The sequence below is a fragment of the Schistocerca nitens genome, chromosome 6 (assembly GCF_023898315.1).
Source record: "Schistocerca nitens isolate TAMUIC-IGC-003100 chromosome 6, iqSchNite1.1, whole genome shotgun sequence".
Classification (NCBI taxonomy): Eukaryota; Metazoa; Arthropoda; class Insecta; order Orthoptera; family Acrididae; genus Schistocerca; species Schistocerca nitens.
In genome coordinates this window covers 370,838,150-370,865,982 of record NC_064619.1, presented here as the reverse complement: position 1 = coordinate 370,865,982, position 27,833 = coordinate 370,838,150, and the positions used below count along the sequence as shown (strand labels likewise).

Sequence of the window (27,833 nt, the reverse complement as noted above, 5' to 3'; positions counted from 1 at the left end):
GTCAAGATGGGACTGAAGAAGGTGTTGGGAGCGCTGCAGGGTTGGGGCGAGGGCAAGGAAGGCGGTGTCATCGGCGTACTGGAGAAGGTGGATGGAGGGTGAAGGCGGCGGTATGTCCGCCGTATACAAAAGGTACAGAAGAGGGGAGAGAACGGAACCTTGGGGCACACCGGCGGAGGGGAAGAAGGTATAGGAATCCTTGTTATGGTTGCTGACGTAGGAAGGACGTTGGGAGAGAAAGGATCCGATCAGACGGGCGTAGTTAAAAGGAAGGGCGAATGTTTGGAGCTTGAAGAGGAGACCGGAATGCCACACACGGTCATAGGCGCATTCGAGGTCGAGGGAGAGGAAGATAGCAGAGCGACGGGAATTAAGCTGTTCGGAGAGGAGATGAGTGAGGTGAAGGAGAAGGTCATCGGTAGAGTAGGACGGCCTAAAGCCACACTGGGTAACGGGAAGAGGCGGTGCTGGCGGAGATGCTGGTGGATGCGTTGGGTAAGGATGGATTCCAGGACCTTGCTGAAGACCGAGGTAAGGCTGATGGGACGATAGGAGGAGACAGCGGACGGTGGTTTGTCGGGTTTAAGGAACATCAGGATGCGGGAGGTTTTCCACAGGTCGGGGTAGTAGCCGGTGGACAGGACCACATTGTAGAGCCTGGCCAGACTAGAGAGGAAGCAGGCAGGAGCTTCACGAAGGTGGCGATAGGTGACACGATCGTGACCAGGAGCGGTGTTGCGTTTCGTGCGGAGTGTAGCAATGAGATCCTGAGTAGTGATGGGGGCATTGAGTTCCGTGTGTGCAATGTTGTCCAAGTACTGGAAACCAGGTGCGAGGGGAGGGACAGAGGTGTCAGTTCGATCGCGGACATCCGGGAAGAGGGAGTAATCGAACTGGGGATCGTCGGGGATAGCAAAGACATCGGAAAGGTAGGAGGCAAATTGATTGGCCTTACTAAGGTTATCTGGGAAGGGGTGATCATCATGAATGAGAGGGTAGTAGGGAGGGGGCTTAGATCCGGTCAACTGCACGAGTCACTAGTTGTCTTGTATAGGCGTTGCTGACCGCTGCGCCATATTCTGCCTGCTGGCCGCGGTGGCCGAGCGGTTCTAGTCGCTTCAGTCCGGAACCGTGCGACTACTACGGTCGCAGGTTCGAATCCTGCCTCGGGCATGGATGTGTGTGATGTCCTTAGGTTAGTTAGGTTTAAGTAGTTCTAAGTTCTAGGGGACTGATGACCTCAGATGTTAAGTCCCATAGTGCTCAGAGCCATTTGAGCCAAATTCTGCCTGTTTACATATCTCTGTATTTGAATACGCATGCGTGTACCAATTTCTTTGGCGCTTGAGTGTATAAGAGCCGGAATCTTGAATATCAATAAAACGAGACATTTCTGAAACTAACACCGTCTCCCAATTGTGATTCTTGCATACTGAACAGCACGTTGTACATATATTCGTAGAATTCGTTTAACATAATTCAAGAACAAATACACTGTACAATATTTGAAAAATTAAGAATTAATTTTCTCTTTAAGTATCCGTTAGTTCCACGAATAGGTTTGTTGCCAAATGTATTGGCTATTTCATCTGTCATTGTAAAAGGAATTTTAAAATTTTGGGATATTTTCTTACGTTTAATTATGTATCCTTCTCAGATGTATGTACCATCTGACTGATCTACTTCTCAGACTAATTATGTCACATAATTGTTTGTTCGTCTCTATATAATTTGATTTTATAAAATACATTGTGTTTTACTCTCCCTGACAAAAAAAGGGAAGCACCAAGAAGGAGAGGATGAAACGAAATGAAACTTAACGGGTTAAAGAGGGTATGTGATGTTTTATCAGTGATTAGAAAATCGAATCAAATTTACAAAAACTTTGGCTGTATAAGTCCACCTATCAGTATGACGTTTCACCCCTCCAGCCTGGATGCATGAAGTGATTCGGTTAGGTAGTGTGTCACAAAAAGGTTGTATGTACCCTCTCCTGAGCCAAGCTGGCCCACGACAGTTGTAACTGGCGTTTGATGTACTGGATACTGGCACTGGCACGGAGTTGACGCCGAACTGGTCCCGCACATCTTTTATCGGGGACAGATCTGGGCACCTTTCTGGCCAGTCGAGTACCTCAACATCACTCAGACAGTTCATAGACACACGTGTCGTGTGTGGACAAGCATTGTCCTGCTGAAAAATAGCACCATCATTCTGTCGCATGAGAGATAACACATGAGAGCGTAGGATGTCCGTGACATATTGTTGTGCCATCAGATTTCTCTCTGTCACTTCTAGCTGAGGCCTGAAATCATACCCGATGGCTTCCCACACCATGAGTAATGCCGCTGCTCCTCTCCAAAACGGAAAAGTGGGACATTTTCCCAGGTCGCCGCAGTACCCGCCGACGACGATCATCCGGGATAGTGCAGAAGCGCGTGTCATCGTTGAAAACAGTGCGATGCCTTTCGTCAGCACTCCATGCTTCCAGGTTACGTCACCATTCCAAACGCAGCCGTTTGTGTCGTGGTATAACAACAGCCCACGCATGAGACGGTAATTCCATTGTCCGGCTGATGGTTGGTACTAGTCTCCTGCCAGTACTGTGGGATGATACAGGACGTTGCATTGGTTGTTCTCAGATGACAGGCGCAGATGTGGAGGGGTCCGATGTGGTTGTTACACAATAGGGCTTTCCTACCTTGTGGTGGTCGTATGTGTTCAACCGGAACCTTGGCGATGAGTGCTCCTGCCTTCATATTTCCATACAGTCCAACACAGGGCCACCGAGCGAGGTGGCGCAGTGGTTAGCACACTGGACTCGCATTCGGGAGGACGATGGTTCAATCCCGTCTCCGGCCATCCTGATTTAGTTTTTCCGTGATTTCCCTAAATCGCTTCAAGCAAATGCCGGGATGGTTCCTTTGAAAGGGCACGGCCGATTTCCTTCCCCATCCTTCCCTCAACCGAGCTTGCGCTCCGTCTCTAATGACCTCGTTGTCGACGGGACGTTAAACACTAATCTCATCTCATCTCATCATCAACACAGGGCCACTGTATAACATCCGAATTCCCCACAAAACTGGACATTGCACAATTCGACCAGCTGATCATAACGAGGCTCCTTTCAAACTCTGTCGGTGCTAATAACGCTCTTCCACACGAGAACGTCTCCACGTCCTTCACAGTTATCAATCAAATCTGATGCTCTTCATACCCCTTTACCGCTCAGTACTCCATCACATGTCACGGCAATGCATTTGTGGTTAAAAAAGGAATTTCATTTTGAGTATTCTGTCATATCCCCATTCTGATAATAAACAGGTATAAAAATGTAACGGCTGATCGGCTCTGTTGTGTGTTTGTCTGATTGTTAGCATAGAGAGGCGCTGGTGAATATCCACAACAATACTGACGTGCCTTTACCTAAGACCGTTCTATTCTAATAGGTGTCATTCCTTCAGCTACCAATGTAGCAATTAATTCGCGGTACATTGTATTCATATAGGAGTATGTTTGGATATCTGATCAGCTTCTACCATATTCTCTCGTGACGGAATGGAAGCAGGAGACTGTAACTGAAAAACTTGCTGTACTTGTAGCTCTGCATCAGGAAGGCTACTCTAGTCAGACAGTAGCAACAAAAGTTGGCGTAGCCAAATCTACAGTGGTGTATACGAGTACATTGCAACGGTTCAAGCAAACTGCCAGTGCAAGTGTTCCGCGATATGGAAGACCCCGAGTAACATCATAAGGGAAGCCCGCCCAGTTAGCCGAGCGATCTAACGCACGGCTTTCCGGTGCGGGAAGGAGCGCCTGGTCCCCGGTACGAATCCACCCGGAGGACTTGTATCGAGGTCTGGTGAGCCGGCCAGTCTGTGAATGGTTTTTAAGCGGTTTTCCATCTGCTTCGGCGAATGCGGGCAGATTCCCCTTATTCCGCCTCAGCTACACTATGTCGGCGATTGCTGCGCAAACAAGTTCTCCACGTACGCGTACACCATCATTACTCTAACGCACAAACGTAGGGGTTACACTCGTCTGGTGTGAGACGTTCCCTGGGGGAGGGTCCACCGGGGGCTGAACCGCACAATAACCCTGGGTTCGATGTGGGGCGGCGGAGGGGTGAAGTGGACTGCGGTAGGCGTCGTGGGGTTGTGGACCACTGCGGATGCGGCGGGGACGGAGCCTCTCCGTCGTTTCTAGGCCCCCGGTTAACATACAATACAATACAATACAACATCATACGGGAAGATCAGCGCATATGTGTACAGAGTAGGTGTCAGAGGACTCATACTGTACGTGAAATTCGGGAGGAAGGAAATAGTATGCGACCAGCTGCGGTCTCTGTCTCAACAGTACAATGCCATCTTCGCGAAAAAAATTTAAAGGGTTCATATTGGCAGAAAAAAACCTTTATAACGCAAACAAGATCAGGTGAAAAGATTACAACGGTATAGCAACATAAAAACTGAAGCGTTCAGCAATGGACTGAGGTGTTATTCACGGTAAAATCTTTTTAAGTTAGAAGTATTGGAAGCCATGGTCGAATTCGTGGAGAAAGTGTATAAAGAAGCGGTGTGTGACGCCAACGGTGGAACGTGATAGAGGGTCGGTGATGGTGTGGGGATGCTTTGTGGGTGGTAAAGTCGGTGATCGAGTGAGAAATAATGGAAAGTTAGAGAAGGAAGGATATCGTAGGATATTAATCAACAATGCAGTTCCATCTCACAAGAAACTTATCGGTCCTGGTTTTGTTCTGAAGTAGGACAATGCTATGCAAGAGTATGTCAAAAGAAAAGACAAACTTGGGGAACTGAAGAATATGATGTGGCGAAGTCAGTTACCAGTTACCCCACTTTCATCCCCTTGAAATGTTATGGGATGAACTTGACAGGGAGGTCGGAAAACTGAGGTCATCTAATGTTGTAGAACTATGGAATGATTTCCAGACGTCTAAGACTGAAATATCTACAAACACGCTACAAAAGCTTATTTCCAGAATGCCAAGAGATCGTGCGCTGTTTGAAGGCAGAGGGTGGATACTTTCAAGGCTAAAATCGAAACCATATTGTATTGTACTTAATGATAGAGAGAGAAAATACTTTTCTGTTGGTCTTTTTAGTTTGTACGACGTGTTTTTACATTGAAATAAAGTATACTCGTATAATTTCATTGCGCGTGATCGAAACCTTATGACCAGTAGTGTATACCCTGGCAGATCTGGTAACAACAATATACACGAACAACACTAATGGACTAAGGTGCCCGCTCTACCTGTCGCAGAGGACTGCAACTCCAGTCATTTACATATCCGCTCATTTACATACCAGCCGGTGGCGCGCGCGCGTCAGCAGGTTATCTGATTGCGAACTAAACAGGAATGGAAAGCGTCGATTTGCAAGAGTTATCGATAAAAATTTGCATTTGATTTCATATTAACGATTTACTTACAGTGGCTGAATGTTCAGTTCGCCCGAGGTCTGTTTTATAAGCGCCTGTTAGATATTTAATGAGGGACGAGTGTAGTTAAAATAAATAGAGCTTGATTGACGAAATGATACTTAATTTAAATTCGACTGGAAACACTGTGGATTCATCATACAAAATACCAAATTAACCGGAGTAATGGCTGTGTTTCAGCGTTCTTCAAAAGGGCGTATAGAACGGTAGTCAGCAGTCGATGTATTTAGCTAGTTCATCAGTGACAATACATTGGAATAACCATTCATCTCATTAAATTTCATCATTAGGATCTTAGAATCCTTAACAACATACAAATATCCAAATATTTTTCATAGTCTCGTGTAGGTGGCAGACACGCCCTAGGTGAGGAAGATAGTTCAGACTCATAGACTACGTTCTTCGTACGACAAGAATACACAAATAGCATCATGGCGAATTTTCTATTCGCGGACGTGGAGCGTGTTTTACGCGAGGTGGTAACGGCTAGACGATTGAGTGCAGAGGCCACTTTATTGTGTACACCTGTCGTGTAAACTATACATGATGTGTAAGAGCGTATGACTGCCCAGTCTGCGACAAATACTGCACGCAGTATGTGGCCTGTTCACGTGCCGTCGTTCCGCTACTTGTAACGTGGCCGTTAATCCTGTCGTACATGCGAGGACATGTTCTCGGTCGATACGTGGCTGTCCTAAGCGTTGCACATATTGTGTTACTGTATGGTTTCAACACCGCATTACTCCAGTAGGGCCGCGCGGAATGGCCGCGCGGTTTGAGGCGCCATGTCACGGATTGTGCGACCGCTCCCGCCGGAGGTTCGAGTCCTCCATCTGGCATGGGTGTGTGTTTTGTTCTTAGCATAAGTTAGTTTAAGTAGTGTGTAAGTCTAGGGACCGATGACCTACGCAGTTTGTTCCCTTAGGAATTCACACACATTTGACTCCAGTGGGCACGGTCCCGTTGGATGAGGTACGCCCTTTGTCTCTGGACTTCAACGACAAGCATCCGACCGGGGGAGGTGACGCAGTGCTTAGCACACTGGATTCACATTTGGGAAGACGACGGTTCAAACCCGCGTCCGGCCATCCTGATTTAGGTCTTCCTTGATTTCCCTACATTGCTTCAGGCAAATGCCAGGATGGTTCCTTTGAAAGGGGACGGCCTATTTCTTCCCCGTCCTTCCCCAATCCTAGCTTGCGCTCCGTCTCGTTGTTGACTGGATGTGAAACACTAATCTCCTCTCCCATCCTCGAAGCATCCGTGTTGCTCCTGCATGGGTTCTGATGTCATCTACCAACCTTTCATCAGTTTATCATTTCATATTTCCTTATCTCTTGTAATCAATCAAAGAACTTCCTTGGTCCACCTACCATCGATTTGCATGTCCCGCCCACCACCGTTTAAATTTTTCTTCGGTCATCATTGCGGCTTCTTCTCGGCTCATTTCCCTGATCCACTGGTGTCTTTCCTTGCCTCCCCTGATCATTCGCAGCATTCATCTCTCCAATGTTCGCTGATCAACCCTGAGTTCCTGAAGTTTTCGCCTTAACTCAGTCTGGAAGCAGCTCGAATTGGACTCCAGCAGCTGCAGTTACTCAGGCGGACGGCACCCGAGTCTTGCTCTGTGTTGAGTCCCACATTGCTTTCGTCTGCTACTTGTGTCTCCATTGACCCACTGCTCACAATTAGCGTGAATTTCGACGACAGCGATGTTTTCAAAGCCCTGGAGGAAGAAGTCGGTGATTCGAAATCAGAGGAGGAAGATGGTGATTCTGATACTGATCCAGATTTCTATGTGGATGAATGTTTAGATAAGTAATAAATAAAAGGGAATAATATAGGGAAGCGTTTGAAATTTTATAAGGGCGAATCAAAAGTCCTTGGACACCTTCATAAGTTGGAAGATTAAAGGGATAATTGAAATGTGTTGATGGGAACATAGGTTTGATGTGGGGCCACAACTTTTGGAGTGAATGTCATTCATGGCCGCCATCTTTAAATCCGCCATTTTGGACTCAAGTCATATTTTTTTTTTAAATGGGAAGGGGGGTTTATGCCACATCAAATAACACTCGCTTGAACTCTGGAATTTATTGGTGTAATTTGTTTGTGTCTATCTTGTACATTTTAGAGGTTATTAATATTCAAAGTTGGGAAATTACTTACATACCGACTGCTACAATACATGTTCTACGTATTGTCCATCCCGTGCAATGCACAACTGTAGTCGCCGCAACCACTCTGACGGCACACGAAGGAGTGTGTCTCCTGAAATTTGGTCACGGGCGTGTTGTATGCGATCCTCCAGGTGTCTCAAATCACGGATGCTCCCAGCAAACACTATCTGCTTAAGATGTCCCCATGCATAAAAATCAAGGGGCGTTAAGTGAGGGGATCTGGGCAACCACTCCACGGGACCACGGCGACAAATCCACTTCCCTGGCAGTTGTTCCTCCAACCATTCACTGGCACCAATGCCATAGTGTGGAGGGGCTCCATCGTGCTGAAAATAAGATGGGAAAATGCCGTCAGCGTTTAGTGTGGAAGGGAACACAAGGTCCTGCAGCAGCATCAGATACTGTGGTGCAGTTAAGGTATTGTAAATAAAAAAGGGCCAAATGATGCTGGTGTCCCATATGCCACATCACACCATCACCTTCGCTGGACTATGTTCTCGAATTGGGGCAACCCAGTACGGATTTGCGTCACTCCAGTATCGACAATTATGTCGATTAACCTCCCCGTTCAAAGTGAAATACGCCTCGTAACTGAACAGTATGCCCTTAGCAAACGAAGACGTTTATCCCTAAACTTTCATCCATTTGGATCGAGGCACTAATGCGGAAACAACAAATCATAAACGACACTGAAGGCTTAGAAGCAGAACAAACTTTTGGTTGAGGTGCACTGCATACCATGTGCAACGAATCCACTCACGATCGTGTGAAACCCAGCTCGCGCTATTCGTCCACGAGAATCAGAGGGCCATAGACACGGGTTCACAGGTAGATGCCGTGTTTCTTGACTTCCGCAAGGCGTTCGATACAGTTCCCCACAGTCGTTTAATGAACAAGGTAAGACCATGCGGACTATCAGACCAATTGTGTGATTGGATTGAAGAGTTCCTAGATAACAGAACGCAGCATATCATTCTCAATGGAGAGAAGTCTTCCGAAGTAAGAGTGATTTCACGTGTGCCGCAGGGGAGTGTCGTAAGACCGTTGCTATTTACAACATACATAAATGACCTAGTGGATGACATCGGAAGTTCACTGACGCTTTTTGCGGATGATGCTGAGGTGTATCGAGAGGTTGTAACAATGGAAAATTGTACTGAAATGCAGGAGGATCTGCACCGAATTGACGCATGGTGCAGGGAATGGCAATTGAATCTCAATGTAGACAAGTGTAATGTGCTGCGAATACATAGAAGGAAAGATCCCTTATCATTTAGCTACAATATAGCAGGTCAGCAACTGGAAGCAGTTAATTCCATAGATTATCTGGGAGTACGCACTAGGAGTGATTTAAAATGGAATGATCATATAAAGTCGATGCCAAACTGAGATTCATTGGAAGAATCATAAGGAAATGCAATCCGAAAACAAAGGAAGTAGGTTACAGTGCGCTTGTTCGCCCACTGCTTGAATACTGCTCAGCAGTGTGGGATCCCTACCAGATAGGGTTGATAGAAGAGATAGAGAAGATCCAACGGAGAGCAGCGCGCTTCGTTACAGGATCATTTAGTAATCGCAAAAGCGTTACGGAGATGATAGATAAACTCCAGTGGAAGACTCTGCAGGAGAGACGCTCAGTAGCTCGGTACGGGCTTTTGTTAAAGTTTCGAGAACATACCTCCACCGAGGAGTCAAGCAGTATATTGCTCCCCCCTACGTATATCTCGCGAAGAGACCATGAGGATAAAATCAGAGAGATTAGAGCCCACACAGAGGCAGACCGACAATCCTTGTTTCCACGAACAATACGAGACTGGAATAGAAGGGAGAACCGATAGAGGTACTCAAGGTACCCTCCGCCACACACCGTCAGGTGGCTTGTGGAGTATGGATGTAGATGTAGATTCATAATTCGTAAACGAGTGGTAAAGAACGCAGCTGTTTGCGAATGATATAAAGCAATTACGGTGACTGTTAGTTTATGTGATATTACGTCTGTGCCGTGACAGTTGTTGCTAAAAAAAGATATGTATGCTATCTGGACAGCTGACCTGATCTTATTTGCCAATTATGAAAACTGCTGCAAGTAAAATAACTGTCGTGACACCGTGATCTTCAGTTTCCTCATCTTTCGTGTGTACAACGAAATATCTGGCGTTTCTTGACCAATTAAGAATTTCATTTCGCAGAGCACATCATGATGCTTTCCTATACGTGTTACATACTTTTTTCGTTCTTGCAGAAGTTCGTTCGAAGCGAATTTACTTTCTCTCGTTCTCGGCAGAAATTGTAGCGTGTCGCGCGTCGTACCGCCATTACACGGTACACTATCTTCCCAATATACTGAGAGAGTGTCAATAGTTTTAAAGCTCTGCAGTCTTCTCTAACAAACTGCGCAGATCGTTAACACGGATTTCGAACGACCAGTGTTATTGGCTCAGTAATATGCAGTAAATATTGAGCGCGCGAGGGCCGCTTTATCGTTTGAAGAAACCCGTAACTCGTAGTAGGTTTCGACAGAACCACATCTATCGTGAAATCTCCCAACTGTTTCATCATTTACCGCGAAACTAAAATGAGTTGCAGACACCCCCCCCCCTCCCAAGCTCAAATTCCGAGTAGCGGTTGTCTGTTAAAACTTCGTTGGCGAGATCGTGAAACCACCTACGTGTATAAGCAGTAAGGCCAATTGCGCTAATGTATGCGCCGGGATGGAAAGCTCGCGGGTTATACATAATAGAAAGAAGGCAAGGGCCTAGTGAAAGGTTAAAACTAGATGCAAAATTACTTGTAAGTGAAGTAGAACAAAGTCTGAGCCTCTGTCTACATGAAGGTCATCACAGATTTGAGAAGTTGATTTGAATGGAAGACGATGACAAAAGACGTAGGTAGCTTGATGAACGATGTGCTTCAACATTCGCCTTACATGATTTAGGAAACCGAAGTGCACCTAAATGAGAATAGCATTTGAACTCCGCTTTTGCAGAATATTAATCGAGCGTGTTATCTGCGCTACCTCACTTGGCTAAATTATATTTGAACGAATCTTACATGGATCTGTGCACGTTCTATAGATAATGTGTACACCAGAGCCAGTTTCCCGAAGCCAATGGAAGGAGGCTTTCTCCCGCGTGGAGATGGAGGGGCGGTCTTTCCTTGATCCACATAAATGGGGGTGGTGGAGGCCTGTGAGGCGGTCCCAAGGGCGAGTGATTTTTGTCAGGATAGTGGGTGTTCCCAACCACATGTTTGAAATAAACTTTTTGAAAAGCCCTGATTAGAAAAGGAATTTTGCTGTGGAGCGTTGTTAGCGTGAGCAGGAAATGGCAAATGAAATTGTGTTGCAGCTATTAAATATGGTTGCCTGAAGGCATGGATGTTATAACACTATTGCAGAGCTGTTTAGAGACTGCAAAATCGGGGAGTTGGCTTGCAGCCCACGTGGGGAGTAGACACTGTGTGCCACTTGGCGAGATCTAAGTGAAGCAAATAAATCGTATTTATTTCCATTACAGCTAGATCGTTGTCTGTGGTCCACAACCCGTAGCTAAACTGACGGCCTGTTTCAGGTAGAGCGGTAGAGTGTAACATTTCCTCGTCACGGCTCTAGGAAGGGGAGGCTGGAGGGCTCGTTGCCCCTGCTGCTTTTATCGCCAGGAGAGAGCTCCGGTGCTCATTTGAAAGCGGGCTGAGAGGACACATGGCCGCCCCGGAGAACTGAAACGGAATCGAACCCAGGACTCCAGGGCCGGGGTTTACGGTGTACGCGTTGTTAGACCACCATGGCCACCAAGATAGCTAAAGGGGATTGATTTTGGAGTAGTGGCAAGTTTAACATTGTCTTTCGGGTCAAATCGAGGTTGGCCACCCATACTTTCACTGATTCTGTAAGTTTAGGAGTGTAGTGTATTGATCTTGGTCCGCCAGTAAGTCTACGGAGCAATACACCGCGCAATTTCTCTGGTGGTCCGCACATCACAAGAAGTGCGTGGGTTATGACGCCCATTCGTTTATTCTCGTAAGGGCACTGATAACCTAGCCGTTGAGAACCCCTAAGCACCCCCCGCCCTTCTCTCTCTCTCTCTCTCTCTCTCTCTCTCTCTCTCTCTCTCACACACACACACACACACACACACATACACGCACGCGCGCGCACATAATTCTGGCCGTGCCTGCGAGCGTAATTTCGCGTCTCACCTCGTGAGCTCCGAGGAAAGGCGAAAGAAACAGACCTGTTTCATAAAGAGACTATTTCAGCATGAATCGGGGCATAGGCGATGAAAAATACGAAGAATAAGAAGCGAAACAATGAAGCGAGGAAATCGCTCTAAAGCTACCCTCATGCAATGTTATTTATTCTGAGCAGTTTTATGCTGTTGATGGTCAGTTGAGACAACTAATGGGTTATCTCGTAATTATTCAGTTGTGTTTCGCTGTCATGCACACGAGGAAGTAATTAGCGATGATAATGTTCTGAAGCAGTCACGATCGCTGCATCGGCGGCGGGACGTGTGCTCACTTAATTTCCTCGGTGTGCCATTACGCCAGCAGGCGGGGCTTCGTCAGCCCGCGGCGTTAACCGGACAGCTGCGCGTGACCGTCGGCGCCTAACGCGGCGGCAGCACGCAACACACGTCCGCTGCCAGAGGCGGAGGTCGTGTCTACTTCAGCTTGGACATGAAGTCGCTAGCAGGACACAGACAGTAGCGCTCTCTCAATGGATCGACGCACTTGAGCACACTTATAAACTTCACCAAATTCAGATAGTCGTGTATGACGTGTTCTGCCATTTTTGGAGATAATTCGGCGTTACTCGCAACTTCTGATTACGTCAGCCATCTAAAGCCAGTACAATGAACAGATCGTTACGCACGTACGTGATACGAAATAGGAACAAAAAAAGAGAAAACTTATGTTTTATTTTATTTTATTGACATTTACTTGATTGGATCCATTAGGAATGGTATGCGAAAGCCTGCGACTCTGAAGATATTGTGTTTGTTTATAAATGACGTTTTTGTTACCAGTCACGATTTGTTTACTTATATGTTACACGATGATTTTCAGGAAATGATTCCCATTTTCAAGTGCGTTTTTCTGTATCTAGTACTCCATTTTTCGTACTTTTTTGATTGTTCTGTTGCCTTTAAGTTTTCTGGTGCTGCACAAGTGCCGAGTCTCACCCATGTACTATTTTCTTTGCACAGTGTATATCGAGAATAACAAACTCTTATGTAATATAATTAATTGGGGCTGTAGTAAGTAAAAAAAACACTTTTTTATTCCGGCTAAAAGGACGATAAACGTTGTTTTCCACTATTTTGTAATTGTATGGCTGCTAACTAACATGCCAAGATTACACCTTTCAACAAAGTGATGAAGTCTAGAAAGATAGGATTTGAAAATTATAGATTTAACATAATTCGTTTCGTTTCATGCCCAAATAAAATGCGAACATAATCCGTACAGAGGTTTTGAGTATTTATATTTTTAGAACAGGCATCACATACAGAAGCACAAGTATTAGAGGAAATCAATTCCGAAAATACATATTGAGAACATTATTTTAAAATGTACCAGTAGAGTAAATAAGGAAAGTGGTGTTATAATTTTTAATGTTTTCAAACTTATCCTGTGTATTAATAACCGCTCAGCTGTATTTAGTCCTTTATTATTCTAACACTACTGGTTTCGTGGCACTAAGAGCCACATTTTCAGTGAACATATGACTAAAACACTAGAGCGGAAAAGGTCGGCTGAAGATCTGCTTTTAGTGCACGAAACCGGTAGTGATCCAGTAATAAACGACTAAATACAGCTGAAACGGTTATCGATACCCAAAATCACTACTCCTAGTTGTTGTTGCCCCACTTACAAGGTTTTTAAATTTACTTTATTTTAAATTTACTTTACCGCACAAAGGCCAGAGTGATTTGAAATGTTTCCATGCTATATTTTGAGTATAGTTCTACGCTATATAAATCATAAATTGGCTTTACATACCTGTAACAATGCAAATGCTTCACAAACAAATATTTACTAAGAGTATAAAATGAACTTGAACCACTCCACGCCAGATTTATCAACGGTCTATCTAACTGGTCTTGTACAATAACTAGATACAACATAATACACATTCTGTCCAACAGGCGGCATCTGCATGCAAATAGTTTCGTAAATATGTTAGTACTGAAATTTAAAGGCGGTGCAATTTTTAAGATTCTACTCCATAGAGGGTGTTCCAGGTGCAATGGACAATATTCAGGGATATGACAAGAACGCTCATTGGAAGCAAAAAGGCTAGTAAAAACGGGCCCTAAAACACATATCTTAAGAAATATGAGCATTTGCTCAGCAGAAGAGGCCTGTTTCACAGTAGCGGGGATAAATAAGTGTTCAGAGCTATTAAGGTATCCTCTTTAGGACCCGTGTTCGCTGGACTTCTTTTTCTTGTTTTGGTCCAGACAACCACCTCCCAAAAACGAAAATCAATGAGATGGCAGTAAAAGAGATTTGTTTCACAGTATCGAAGTTGAAGTAGTGTCCAAAGCTCTTAAGGTAGGCATGTTAGAGGCCATGTTTACTGGACTTTTTCGTTTCGAATGATCGGTCCTGTCATATTCCTGAATATTGACCATTGCTCCTGAAACAACTTGTATTTTTAACTTTTCGGTTATTGAAACAACTTCGGTTTTCCTAATGTGGTGATGTACTATATTTAAGGGTTTTGGATATCTAATGAGACTAATACTACAGTTGTATTTGGACATACCATGTCTGAAGTGAAAGTATACAAAAATGTCTAAGCGTTATGGCTCCGACGATGAAAGAATGTACAAGTAATAGTATAAAGCCAACAGCCTTGCCGCAGTGATAACACCGGTTCCCGTCAGATCACCTAGGTTAAGCGCTGTCGGGCTGGGCTAGCACTTGGATGGGTGACCATCCAGTCTGCCGAGCGTTGTTGGCAAGCAGGGTACATTCAGCCCTTGTGAAGCAAACTGAGGAGCTACTTGATTGAGAAGTAGCGGCTCCGGTCTCGGAAACTGACATACGGCCGGAAGAGCGGTGTGCTGACCACATGCCCCTCCATATCCGCATCCGGTGACGCCAGTGGATGAGGATGACATGGCGGCCGGTCGGTACCGTTGGGCCTTCATGGCCTGTTCGGGTGGAGTTTATTTTTAGTTTGTGTCGCACACATGCAATTAAAGTGTTCAACATCTGAGGTTTTCACGGCGTATCGAAAGTTGAATTAACTTACGGGAATGCAACTTGATAACGTCCTCGACAAATGGTTACATTTCGGCAGATGAACATGCCGTCAGAAACATTGTTAGTATTTGTGCCCTGAAAATGATGGGACGTTTTGTTGTTGTTGTGGTCTTCAGTCCTGAGACTGGTTTGATGCAGCTCTCCATGCTACTCTATCCTGTGCAAGCTTCTTCATCTCCCAGTACCTACTGCAACCTACATCCTTCTGAATCTGCTTAGTGTATTCATCTCTTGGTCTCCCTCTACGATTTTTACCCTCCACGCTGCCCTCCAATGCTAAATTTGTGATCCCTTGATGCCTCAAAACATGTCCTACCAACCGATCCCTTCTTCTAGTCAAGTTGTGCCACAAACTTCTCTTCTCCCCAATCCTATTCAATACCTCCTCATTAGTTACGTGATCTACCCATCTTATCTTCAGCATTCTTCTGTAGCACCACATTTCGAAAGCTTCTATTCTCTTCTTGTCCAAACTAGTTATCGTCCATGTCTCACTTCCATACATGGCTACACTCCATACAAATACTTTCAGAAAAGACTTCCTGACACCTAAATCTATACTCGATGTTAACAAATTTCTCTTCTTCAGAAACGCTTTCCTTGCCATTGCCAGTCTACATTTTATATCCTCTCTACTTCGACCATCATCGGTTATTTTACTCCCTAAATAGCAAAACTCCTTTACTACTTTAAGTGTCTCATTTCCTAATCTAATTCCCTCAGCATCACCCGACTTAATTCGACCACATTCCATTATCCTTGTTTTGCTTTTGTTGATGTTCATCTTATATCCTCCTTTCAAGACACTGTCCATTCCGTTCAACTGCTCTTCCAAGTCCTTTGCTGTCTCTGACAGAATTACAATGTCATCGGCGAACCTCAAAGTTTTTACTTCTTCTCCATGAATTTTAATACCTACTCCGAATTTTTCTTTTGTTTCCTTTACTGCTTGCTCAATATACAGATTGAATAACATCGGGGAGAGGCTACAACCCTGTCTCACTCCTTTCCCAACCACTGCTTCCCTTTCATGCCCCTCGACTCTTATAACTGCCATCTGGCTTCTGTACAAATTGTAAATAGCCTTTCGCTCCCTGTATTTTACTCCTGCCACCTTCAGAATTTGAAAGAGAGTATTCCAGTCAACATTGTCAAAAGCTTTCTCTAAGTCTACAAATGCTAGAAACGTAGGTTTGCCTTTTCTTAATCTTTCTTCCAAGATAAGTCGTAAGGTCAGTATTGCCTCACGTGTTCCAACATTTCTACGGAATCCAAACTGATCTTCCCCGAGGTCCGCTTCTAGCAGTTTTTCCATTCGTCTGTAAAGAATTCGCGTTAGTATTTTGCAGCTGTGACTTATTAAACTGATAGTTCGGTAATTTTCACATCTGTCAACACCTGCTTTCTTTGGGATTGGAATTATTATATTCTTCTTGAAGTCTGAGGGTATTTCGCCTGTCTCATACATCGTGCTCACCAGATGGTAGAGTTTTGTCATGACTGGCTCTCCGGAGGCTATCAGTAGTTCTAATGGAATGTTGTCTACTCCCGGGGCCTTGTTTCGACTCAGGTCTTTCAGTGCTCTGTCAAACTCTTCACGCAGTATCGTATCTCCCATTTCGTCTTCATCTACATCCTCTTCCATTTCCATAATATTGTCCTCAAGTACATCGCCCTTGTATAAACCCTCTATATACTCCTTCCACCTTTCTGCCTTCCCTTCTTTGCTTAGAACTGGGTTGCCATCTGAGCTCTTGATATTCATACAAGTGGTTCTCTTCTCTCCAAAGGTCTCTTTAATTTTCCTGTAGGCAGTATCTATCTTACCCCTAGTGAGACAAGCCTCTACATCCTTACATTTGTCCTCTAGCCATCCCTGCTTAGCCATTTTGCACTTCCTGTCGATTTCATTTTTGAGACGTTTGTATTCCTTTTTGCCTGCTTCATTTACTGCATTTTTATATTTTCTCCTTTCATCAATTAAATTCAATATTTCTTCTGTTACCCAAGGATTTCTATTAGCCCTCGTCTTTTTACCTACTTGATCATCTGCTGCCTTCACCACTTCATCCCTCAGAGCTACCCATTCTTCTTCTACTGTATTTCTTTCCCCCATTCCTGTCAATTGTTCCCTTATGCTCTCCCTGAAACTCTGTACAACCTCTGGTTCTTTCAGTTTATCCAGGTCCCATCTCCTTAAATTCCCACCTTTTCGCAGTTTCTTCAGTTTCAATCTGCAGTTTATAACCAATAGATTGTGGTCAGAATCCACATCTGCCCCAGGAAATGTCTTACAATTTAAAACCTGGTTCCTAAATCTCTGTCTTACCATTATATAATCTATCTGAAACCTGTCAGTATCTCCAGGCTTCTTCCATGTATACAGCCTCCTTTCATGATTCTTGAACCAAGTGTTAGCTATGATTAAGCTATGCTCTGTGCAAAATTCTACAAGGCGGCTTCCTCTTTCATTCCTTCCCCCCAATCCATATTCACCTACTATGTTTCCTTCTCTCCCTTTTCCTACTGATGAATTCCAGTCACCCATGACTATTAAATTTTCGTCTCCCTTCACTACCTGAATAATTTCTTTTATCTCGTCATACATTTCATCAATTTCTTCATCATCTGCAGAGCTAGTTGGCATATAAACTTGAACTACTGTAGTAGGCATGGGCTTTGTGTCTATCTTGGCCACAATAATGCGTTCACTATGCTGTTTGTAGTAGCTAACCCGCACTCCTATTTTTTTATTCATTATTAAACCTACTCCTGCATTACCCCTATTTGATTTTGTATTTATAACCCTGTAATCACCTGACCAAAAGTCTTGTTCCTCCTGCCACCGAACTTCACTAATTCCCACTATATCTAACTTTAACCTATCCATTTCCCTTTTCAAATTCTCTAACCTACCTGCCCGATTAAGTGATCTGACATTCCACGCTCCGATCCGTAGAACGCCAGTTTTCTTTCTCCTGATAACGACGTCCTCTTGAGTAGTCCCCGCCCGGAGATCCGAATGGGGGACTATTTTACCTCCGGAATATTTTACCCAAGAGGACGCCATCATCATTTAATCATACAGTAGAGCTGCATGTCCTCGGGAAAAATTACGGCTGTAGTTTCCCCTTGCTTTCAGCCGTTCGCAGTACCAGCACAGCAAGGCCGTTTTGGTTAATGTTACAAGGCCAGATCAGTCAATCATCCAGACTGTTGCCCCTGCAACTACTGAAAAGGCTGCTGCCCCTCTTCAGGAACCACATGTTTGTCTGGCCTCTCAACAGATACCCCTCCGTTGTGGTTGCACCTACGGTACGGCCATCTGTATCGCTGAGGCACGCAAGCCTCCCCACCAACGGCAAGGTCCATGGTTCATGGGGGGATGGGACGTTTATCTCTCGAAATATCAGGGGTTGTCGAGGACGTCCAATAAACTGATGGCATTTTTGCCTTGAAAATGACGGAATGTTCGTCTGTGGAAAGATCAGCGTCTGTTGAGGATGTTACCTAGCTGCATCACGTGAGTTATTTGAATGTTGAGTACGTTTTTCGATGTTGTTGTTGTTGTGGTCTTCAGTCCTGAGACTGGTTTGATGCAGCTCTCCATGCTACTCTATCCTGTGCAAGCTTCTTCATCTCCCAGTACCTACTGCAACCTATATCCTTCTGAATCTGCTTAGTGTATGCATCTCTTGGTCTCCCCCTACGATTTTTACCCTCCACGCTGCCCTCCAATACTAAATTGGTGATCCCTTGATGCCTCAGAACATGTCCTACCAACCGATCCCTTCTTCTGGTCAAGTTGTGCCACAAACTCCTCTTCTCCCCAATCCTATTCAGTACCTCCTCATTAGTTATGTGATCTACCCATCTAATCTTCAGCATTCTTCTGTAGCACCACATTTCGAAAGCTTCTATTCTCTTCTTGTCCAAACTATTTATCGTCCATGTTTCACTTCCATACATGGCTACACTCCATACAAATACTTTCAGAAAAGACTTCCTGACACTTAAATCTATACTCGATGTTAACAAATTTCTCTTCTTCAGAAACGCTTTCCTTGCCATTGCCAGTCTACATTTTATATCCTCTCTACTTCGTCCATCATCAGTTATTTTGCTCCCCAAATAGCAAAACTCCTTTACTACTTTAAGTGTCTCATTTCCTAATCTAATACCTTCAACATCACCCGACTTAATTCGACTACATTCCATTATCCTCGTTTTGCTTTTGTTGATGTTCATCTTATACCCTCCTTTCAAGACACTGTCCATTCCGTTCAACTGCTCTTCCAAGTCCTTTGCTGTCTCTGACAGAATTACAATGTCATCGGCGAACCTCAAAGTTTTTATTTCTTCTCCATGGATTTTAATACCTACTCCGAATTTTTCTTTTGTTTCCTTTACTGCTTGCTCAATATACAGATTGAATAACATCGGGGAGAGGCTACAACCCTGTCTTACTCCCTTCCCAACCACTGCTTCCCTTTCATGCCCCTCGACTCTTATAACCGCCATCTGGCTTCTGTACAAATTGTAAACAGCCTTTCGCTCCCTGTATTTTACCCCTGCCACCTTTAGAATTTGAAAGAGAGTATTCCAGTCAACATTGTCAAAAGCTTTCTCTAAGTCTACAAATGCTAGAAACGTAGGTTTGCCTTTCCTTAATCTTTCTTCTAAGATAAGTCGTAAGGTCAGTATTGCCTCACGTGTTCCAGTATTTCTACGGAATCCAAACTGATCTTCCCCGAGGTCGGCTTCTACTAGTTTTTCCATTCGTCTGTAAAGAATTCGTGTTAGTATTTTGCAGCTGTGGCTTATTAAACTGATTGTCCGGTAATTCTCACATCTGTCAACACCTGCTTTCTTTGGAATTGGAATTATTATATTCTTCTTGAAGTCTGAGGGTATTTCGCCTGTTTCATACATCTTGCTTACCAGATGGTAGAGTTTCGTCAGGGCTGGCTCTCCCAAAGCCGTCAGAAGTTCCAATGGAATGTTGTCTACTCCGGGGGCCTTGTTTCGACTCAGGTCTTTCAGTGCTCTGTCAAATTCTTCACGCAGTATCGTATCTCCCATTTCATCTTCATCTACATCCTCTTCCATTTCCATAATATTGTCCTCAAGTACATGGCCCTTGTATAGACCCTCTATATACTCCTTCCACCTTTCTGCTTTCCCTTCTTTGCTTACAACTGGGTTTCCATCTGAGCTCTTGATGTTCATACAAGTGGTTCTCTTATCTCCAAAGGTCTCTTTAATTTTCCTGTAGGCAGTATCTATCTTACCCCTAGTGAGATAAGCCTCTACATCCTTACATTTGTCCTCTAGCCATCCCTGCTTAGCCATTTTGCACTTCCTGTCGATCTCATTTTTGAGACGTTTGTATTCCTTTTTGCCTGCTTCATTTACTGCATTTTTATATTTTCTCCTTTCATCAATTAAATTCAATATTTCTTCTGTTACCCAAGGATTTCTACTAGCCCTCGTCTTTTTACCTACTTGATCCTCTGCTGCCTTCACTACTTCATCCCTCAAAGCTACCCATTCTTCTTCTACTGTATTTCTTTCCCCCATTCCCGTCAATTGTTCCCTTATGCTCTCCCTGAAACTCTGTACAACCTCTGGTTCTTTCAGTTTATCCAGGTCCCATCTCCTTAAATTCCCACCTTTTTGCAGTTTCTTCAGTTTTAATCTACAGGTCATAACCAATAGATTGTGGTCAGAGTCCACATCTGCCCCTGGAAATGTCTTACAATTTAAAACCTGGTTCCTAAATCTCTGTCTTACCATTATATAATCTACGTTTTTCGATAGTCATGCCATTATTATCACTGGTTTCTCGTAGTGTTTCACATCGCGAATTGTCTTTGCGACATGCACATGTGATACCATAGCGTATAGTCTTGAAGTGAGACTAACGCAGAACATTGCTGTTATTTATGCTGCAGTGCGACATCCTAACTATATAACATATAAAGAGATTACGGAGCAAGTCCCTGTACCACTTAAGAAAACGCGAGATGAAACATGTGTAGTCGTCGTTCAATCGACTCAGCTGTCCACACTGAAATACATTTTCAGAACAGTAGCGGAACTTCGAGTACTGCATCCAACAACGCAGGGCGACAATAGAAACTGTTTGAAAATAAAAGGATTCAGCCCCGTGTTTATGAACGAATTATCTGACAACGACGTGGATCCGAGAGTTGAAGCCTCCCATGCTTTGTAGGCATAATTTCCAAACGCCGTGGCTCGCTGAAGAATGTTATCTTCTGCTGAATGTGCGATATATCGCAATTCACACAGGGGAAATGTAGTTTTATGGACCAAGGAAATTCTTTATTATGTGCGGAACCCTCCTGATGTTACAATAGGGGCAAGGTTATCATCAGGATACCTGCCCAGACCTTACCACGCCAGTCAACTCGTTATAGGAAATAGCGGCGTGCCATGTTGGCCATTGTCGGTGCACGGCAAAAGTGTTGACGAAGCTATTCGAAGCATAAATGCTACTACGTTCAGCGAAATGTCATGAAGGACATCGAGATGCGTATGATACCTGATGAAAAGTGTCTGGACAAATATTAATGGACATTAATATGGGATGTACCCACCCTTCATCTTTATGACGGTTTGACTCTGCTGGGGACACTTTCAAAGAGGTGTCTGAATGTCTGTGGAGGGACGGTAGCCCATCCTTTCTCAAGAACCGAAGCCAGAGAAGCTAGTAATGTTGGACACTGTTGTCTGGAGAGAAGCAGAACGTTCTAACTCATCCCAAAGTTGTTCCATTGGGTCCATGTCGGGACTTTAGGCAGACCAGTCCATTTCAGGAACGTAATTACTATTCACAAACCATTGTCTCGCGGATGCTGCTTAGGGTGCATTGCCATACTGATGCAAGCAGTCATTCTCTCCAAGTACGCAGTACACAGTGCTCTAAAATATGTTGATATCCTTCCACATTCAGTGTTTTCTTAAGCACAAAAAAAATGGTTCAAATGGCTCTGAGCACTATGGGACTCAACTGCTGAGGTCATTAGTCCCCTAGAACTTAGAACTAGTTAAACCTAACTAACCTAAGGACATCACAAACAGCCATGCCCGAGGCAGGATTCGAACCTGCGACCGTAGCGGTCTTGCGGTTCCAGACTGCAGCGCCTTTAACCGCACGGCCACTTCGGCCGGCTCTTAAGCACAACAAGGGGAAAACACACACATACCGTAACACCATCTCCTCCGCATTTCATTATTGGCCCTACACATGATGGCAGGTAAGGTTCTCCAGCCATTCTCCAAACCCAGTCCCTCCCATCGCTTTGCCATAGGGTATAGTGTAATTAATCACGCCAGATCACTCATTTCCAGTCATCCACTGTCCCCTGGCGTCGGTTTTTACAACAGCTCAAGAGTCACTTAGCATTGACCACAGAAATGTATGGCTCATGAGGAGCTGCCCGACCACTGTACTCCACACTTTTTAACTCCATAAGCAGCGTCATTGTATTAGCTCGACTGCTGGTAGCTCTTCAGGACTAAATGTTCAAATGCGTGTGAATTCCTAAGGGACCAAACTGCTGAGGTCATTGGTCCCTAGACTTACACACTACTTAAACTAACTTAAGCTAAGAACAACACACACACCCATGCCCGAGGGAGGAGTCGAACCTCCGGCGGGAGGGGCCGCACAATCCGTGACATGACGCCTCAAACCGCGCGGCCACTACGCACCGCAGTTTAGGACTAAAATGTGGTTTCTTTCGCTGATTTCACGCGTTTTTTTTGTTTTTTTTTATACAACCATCTTCTCCAATGCTCGCTGGTCCCTGTCCACCAATACACCATGTCTGCATGGTCCTGGTTTTAGCTGTCGTTGTCCCTTCGTGTTACCACTTCACAATCACATGTCCAACTGCTTCTCTAATGACAACACACTACTCCACACCACCTTTCATACTGGCGGGTGTGCCTCTCGTGACATCTAGTGGACAATATACAGGGTGACAAATTTTTAAAGCAAGCACGTGGTGGAGATATTTTCCCCCCGCTGGCATGCAAACGGCGGCGGCGCTGGTGGAGCGTATATTTCCCTCCGCTGCGACACCTTTGTTTGTGTAGAAATCTTGCGCAGACGGCATGTTTGCCGGCCACTGTGACCGAGCGGTTCTAGGCGCTTCAGTCCGGAACAACGCTGCCGCTACGGTAGCAGGTTTGAATCCTGTCTCGGGCGTGGATGTGTGTGATGTCCTTAGGTTAGTTAGGTTTAAGTAATTATAAATCTAGGGGACTGATGACCTCAGATGTTAAGTCCCATAGTGCTTAGAGCCATTTGAACCATTTTTGAACGGCATATGTTTGTTAATCGACGCAGTACACTATATCGAATCAAAGTGTTTCAAGTAAACCTGTTTTTATTACATATGAGATGCTTCCTCTATTATTTACTGGCCTTGTTACGAGATGATGATTTTACATCTGGCATCACGTGGGGAGCGAATATTTTTCTTAATTTACGGGAAATTTTGAGTTTGATGTCCTACAATACATGTTAATGACATAAACTCAATCACTTGAAAATGGCTTAAAAGGCCGTAACCTGGATCGTAATTAAATAAACATCAATACAGTCAAATGGCGGTGTGTTCAAATGGTTCAAATGGCACTAAGCAGTATGGGACTTAACATCTGAGGTCATCAGTCCCCTACACTTAGAACGACTTAAACCTAACTAACCTAAGGACATCACACACATCCATGCCAGAGGCAGGATACGAACGTTCGACCGTAGCAGCTGCGTGGTTCCGGACTGAAGCGCCTAGAACCGCTCGGCCACAATGACCGGCGGCGGTGTGTTCATCTAAAAAACGTTAAAAGTAAAATGGCGGAATACAAGTATTCTGTTTGCCAAACAGTATTCTTGTAGGATTCATACGTGCGTACAGAATCGGTGCATGCAGTAAGGATGTTATTTCAAGAGGAATTTCCTAATGTTCCTAATGGCAGTACGTTTCATCGATTGATAAATAAATTTCGTGAAACTGGAAGTGATCTTGACAGGAGATATGGTCAATCACGTGCAGTACTCACGGTAGAAACTCTGGATAACATTGGGCATGCTCTGCAAAGGACTCCTAGAAAATCAGTTCGACATCTTTCTACGCAAACGAGAATTTCCTATGGCTCTGTTCAAATGGTTGCAAAGTTGCTGGAGTTACAGCCCCATAAAATAACGGCAATGTAAGAACTTTAACTAGGCGCCCCCGCAAAAAGGTTGCGGATTTGTGAATGGATTTTGAAAAGAGTGCATGACGGAGAAATTGACTCTCACCTAACTTTCTTGTCGGTCGGATCACAGTTGCACCCCAGTTCATAAAATAACCGTTATTGAAGTTCTGGAAAGCCTAACATAGTACACGAGACAACCATGCATGATCAAAAACTAGGAGTGTCGCGCATTATTAGTGGTGAGAGAATAACGAACCCTATTTTTTCCAGGAAACAATAATTAACAATGACAGACATGTGGAAAACATTTTGCGGCCAATTTTTGGCCAATTAACTGAGAGAGAATGTGCTTTCACGACCTTTCGGCGGTACTCTGCGATGACACATACAGCCAACTTCTCATTAAAGAAACGTACGGAGACTCATTACGAATGGTGCTACTAGAAATAGAGTCCAGCTCATACAACAGCAACGACGATCATGTTGGAACCGCGACTGAGGCAGCGTCTGCGTGGCGTCCGGTAGCGAAGTGACTCCAAGGGTGAGTGGCTGAGTCGCTGCCGCCGGCCGTCCTATATCGCGGCTGCGTAGGGCACTCGTGCTACGGAGCCGCTGGAGGCGCGGCTCAGGGGACGTGGACGGCTCCTCCAGATACCGCGCGACTGCTGTCGGCGTCGTACAGAAACTTGCAATTCCGTTGATACACGTATCAGATACCTCATACCATAACGGCAACAGTCAAAATACACTACTGGCCATTAAAATTGCTACACCACGAAGATGATGTGCTACAGACGCGAAATTTAACCGACAGGAGGAAGATGCTGTGATATGCAAATGATTAGCTTTTCAGAGAATTCACACGAGTTTGGCGTGGTGGCGGCACTTACAACGTGCTGACATGAGGAAAGTTTCCAACCGATTTCTCATACACAAACAGCAGTTGACCGGCGTTGCATCGTGAAACGTTGTTGTGATGCCTCGTCTAATGAGGAGAAATGCGTGCCATCAAGTTTCCGACTTTGACAAAGGTCGGATTGTAGCCTATCGCGGTTGCGGTTTGTCGTATCGAGACATTGCTGCTCGCGTTGGTCGAGATCCAATGACTGTTAGCAGAATATGGAATCGGTGGGTTCAGGAGGGTAATACGGAGCGACGTGCTGCATCCCAACGGCCTCGTATCACTAGCAGTCGAGATGACAGGCATCTTATCCGCATGGCTGTAACGGATCGTGCAGCCACGTCTCGATCCCTGAGTCAACAGATGGGGACGTTTGCAAGACAACAACCATCTGCGCGAACAGTTCGATGACGTTTGCAGAGAGCATGGACTATCAGCTCGGAGACCATGGCTGTGGTTACCCTTGACGCTGCATCACAGACAGGAGCGCCTGCGATAGTGTACTCAACGACGAATGTGGGTGCACGAATGGCAAAACGTCATTTTTTTCGGATGAACCCAAGTTCTGTTTACAGCATCACGATGGTCGAATCCGTGTTTGGCGACATCGCAGTGAACGCACATTGGAAGCGTGTATTCGTCATCGCCATACTGACGTATCACCCGGCGTGATGGTATGGGGTGTCACTGGTTACACGACTCAGTCACCTCTTGTTCGCATTGACGGCACTTTGAACAGTGGACGTTACATTTCAAATATGTTTAGACCCGTGGCTGTACCCTTCATTCGATCCCTGCGAAACCCTACATTTCAGCAGGATAATGCACTACCGCATGTTGCAGGTCCTGTACGGGCCTTTCTGGATACAGAAAATGTTCGACTGCTGCCCTGGCCAGCACATTCTCCAGATCTCTCACGAATTGAAAACGTCTGGTCAATGGTGGCCGAGCAACTGGCTCGTTACAATACGCCAGTCACTACGCTTGATGAACTGTGGTATCGTGTTGAAGCTGCAAGTGCAGCTGTACCTGTACACGCCATCCAAGCTCTGTTTGACTCAATGCCCAGGTGTATCAAGGCAGTTATTACGGCCAGAGGTGGTTGTTCTGGGTACTGATTTCTCAGGATCTATGCACCCAAATTGCGTGAAAATGTAATCACATGTCCATTCTAGTATAATATATCTGTCCAATGAATACCCGTTTATCATCTGCATTTATTCTTGGTGTAGCAATTTTAATGGCCAGTAAAGTATATCATTCCTATAATGAATAGCGACGATGATATCTTTGAAAAAGTCTGCATTACTGTGAGCCTCAGCTATAACAAGTTAATCGGAAAATTTAGCTAGATAGGAGGACAAAGGCATATTCTGGCGTAATCGGACTCGGTAAGCTAGGCAAAAAATGAGGTACACGGGGGTCACAAATCAGGACGACCGTCGCTCTGGAAAACCAGGTGGCCGGGGCGCGTTCGTCGTTTTGGGCGGCCACGGAAACCGCGGGCCGCCGTTGTGCCGGGCACGGCCCGCTGCGTCCGCAGAAAGGCGTCCAAGAAGTACAGGGCCGGCCGTTCTTGCGGCGCTGGCCGCCGGGGACCTTGTTTTGCGGTGGCGGCGGCTGCGGCCGCGGCTGCCGCGGCGTGACGGACAACACCCTCTGGTCCGCGCCTCAGCTGCACATGACAGGCCCCTCTCCCCACTCTCTCTCTGGACCTTTTGTGTGGCCTCAGAATCGATCCTCTACCCCTCTCCCCTCCACCCCCACACACTCCCGTCTTTCACCGCGCTCAAGCCTGTGTAAGGAGCTAATGAAGAAGTGTGATGCTTCACCTTCTTCACTGCTGATTCAGCTGCACACCGCGGCTGTCGCCTTTCATGTAGACCAACAAGCAGAAGTCTGCGTTTACGTCTGTATCAGCGGAGGTCAGCAACAATAACTACACTACTGGCCATTAAAATTGCTACACCAAGAAGAAATGCAGATGATAAACGGGCATTCATTGGACAAATATATTGTACTAGAACTGACATGTGATTACATTTTCAAGCAATTTGGGTGCATAGATCCTGAGAAATCAGTATCCAGAACAACCACCTCTGGCCGTAATAACGGCCTTGATACGCCTGGGCATTGAGTTCAACAGAGCTTGGATGGCGTGTACAGGTACAGCTGCCCATGCAGCTTCAACACGATACCACAGTTCATGAAGAGTAGTGACTGGCGTATTGTAACGAGCCAGTTGCTCGGCCACCATTGACCAGACGTTTTCAATTCGTGAGAGATCTGGAGAATGTGCTGGCCAGGGCAGCAGTCGAACATTTTCTGTATCCAGAAAGGCCCGTACAGGACCTGCAACATGCGGCGTCCATTATCCTGCTGAAATATAAGGTTTCGCAGGGATCGAATGAAGGGTAAAGCCAAGGGCCGTAACACATCTGAAATGTAACGTCCACTGTTCAAAGTGCCGTCAATGCGAATAATGGGTGACCGAGACGTGTAACCAATGGCACTCCATACCATCACGCCGGGTGATACGCCAGTATGGCGATGACGAATACACGCTTCCAATGTGCGTTCACCGCCATGTCGCCAAACACGGATGCGGCCATCGTGATGTTGGATTCATCCGAAAAAATGACGTTTTGCCATTCGTGCACCCAGGTTGGTCGTTGAGTACACCATCGCAGGCGCTCCTGTCTGTGATGCAGCGTCAAGGGTAACCGCAGCCATGGCCTCCGAGCCGATAGTCCATGCTGCTGCAAACGTCGTAGAACTGTTTG

The 27,833-nt window shown here is 45.3% G+C and overlaps 1 protein-coding gene and 1 pseudogene across 1 annotated transcript in view; both read left to right on the top strand.

Annotated features, from left to right (window-relative positions):
- Positions 1-27,833, top strand: part of LOC126263052 (uncharacterized) — a 553,641-nt gene that overhangs the window by 145,173 nt on the left and 380,635 nt on the right. The gene's annotated exons all lie outside the window — the stretch shown is intronic.
- On the top strand, positions 14,496-14,613 carry LOC126263766 (5S ribosomal RNA; annotated as a pseudogene).